The sequence below is a fragment of the Triticum aestivum genome, unplaced genomic scaffold, assembly GCF_018294505.1.
Source record: "Triticum aestivum cultivar Chinese Spring unplaced genomic scaffold, IWGSC CS RefSeq v2.1 scaffold19445, whole genome shotgun sequence".
Taxonomy (NCBI): domain Eukaryota; kingdom Viridiplantae; phylum Streptophyta; class Magnoliopsida; order Poales; family Poaceae; genus Triticum; species Triticum aestivum.
In genome coordinates, this window is record NW_025225210.1 from 12,688 (window position 1) to 14,783 (window position 2,096).

A 2,096-nucleotide genomic window follows, 5' to 3' on the forward strand; every position below is an offset into this window, starting at 1 on the left:
GCACCGACATGATCTCCACCGTCACCGGCATCACACCATGATTTCCATCATCATGATCTCCATCATCGTGTTGCCATCGAGGTTGTCACGCCAACCATGCTTCTACTACTATTGCTATCGTTTAGTGATAAAGTAAAGCATTACATAGCGCTTAATGATTGACACGTAGGTCATACAATAATTCAAGACAACCCCATGGCTCCTGCCGGTTGTCATATTCATCGACATGCAAGTAAACACAAACTATTATAAACATGATCATCTCATACATCAAAATATATTTCAACATGTCTTTGGCCATATCACATCACAACATACCCTGCAAAAACAAGTTAGACGTCGTCTAATTTGTTGTTGCATGTTTTACATGGCTGCTATGTGTATCTAACAAGAACGGTTCTTACCTATGCAAAACCACAACGGTGATATGAAAGTTGCTATTTAACCTTCTACAAGGACTGCCTTCATCGAATTCGATTCAACTAAGGTGCGAGAGACAGACACCAGCCAACCATCTTATGCAACAAAGTCACATGTTTGTCGAATGAACCGGTCTCATGTACGTGGACATGTAAAGTTGGTCTGGGCCGCTTCATCCCACAATTACGCTAAATTAAGAAAAAACCAAGGAAGGAAGCAATCTGAATATCAACACCAATAAACTCCTTTGTGTTCTACTCATGATGTTATCTGCGCATAGCCTTAGCTCTGGTACCACTGTTGTTGAAAGTTGCATGGGAAACAAAAAAATTCCTACACTCACCAACATCAATCTAGGAGATGAATATCTACGAGAGGAGAGATTGCATCTACATACCCTTGTAGATCACCAAGAGGAAGCGCTAAGAAACATGGTTGATGTAGTCAAACGTCTTCGCGATCCAATCATGATCCGTCTCGCAAACTCCTGATCTAGTGTCAAATGGACGGCACCTATGCGTTCAACACGCGCACGGCTTGATGATGCCTTCACCTCCTTGATCCAGCGAGAAATGGAGAAGTATTAGTTCGAGTCCTCCAACAACACGACAGCGTGGTGGCGGTGGTGGTGGAGGAATTTCAGCAGAGCTTCCCTAAGCACTACGCGGAAGGAGAAGGACTACGAGGGAGAGGACAAGCAGTGACATGACACAGACGGGTCTGTCTGCCCTCCCTCTATCCCTATATATATAGGGGAAGGGACACTACTGGAAACAGGGAATTTGCCATCAGCCAGCTCTTTGCCATCTGTCAGCTGATGGCAAAGAACGTCTTTGCCATCTGCTTATAAAAAACAGATGGCAAAGAACTGACAAACGGCAAAGAACATGGTTGCCATCAGCCAATTCTTTGCCATCTGCCAGCAGATGGCAAAGAGGTTGGCAAATCCTGTGGCCGTCAAGAGTGTAACGGCATACTAGCCCCACCTCTTTGCCATCTGCCAGCAGACGGCAAAGATTTTTTGCCATCTGCTGGCAGATGACAAAGAGATGGGACTATCTCTCTCCTTTCTAAAAAAAGCAAAGAGTGAAAAAATAAAGAAAAGAAAACCCCCAGCCTCCCTAAAAAAACCCGAGCCACCCCGAATCAGACTTAGCCCACTACCGTGCATGCTGGATAGGGTTCCCCGCCACCCTCACCGGTCGCCGCCGCCGCCCTCACCGGTCGCCGCCGCCATCGGTTTCCCCTACATGGCCGGAGGATAGGCCATCCCGCCTGTCCATTCCCGCCCCACCGCGAGGGAGAAGACCGACCAGTTGCGCCTCCCCGCCGGTCGCCCCCCGCCACCCCAAGGATCAAGGTCGGCCGCGCCGGTCCCCGTCGGTCGCTGCTCCGGATCCAGGCCGCCCACCGCCCCGCCCCCATCAGCCCGGTCTATTTCCCACCGGATCCCATCTTCGCCGCCGTCCGACGTGCCTTCTTCAAGGAGCTGCGACCCCATGTCTCAGAGGAGCTAGCCCCGACGCCAGTGATGCCCGAGCGACGCTCCCAAGCTATGGTGAGCCCCTGCGCCACCGCCCTCTCTCCTCTCCTCCCCTACTCCCTCACCCATCTCTCTCCCCCGCAGACGTACCCCGCCGCCAGGAGGCCAGGAGGCCGCCATGGAGGCCCGTCCC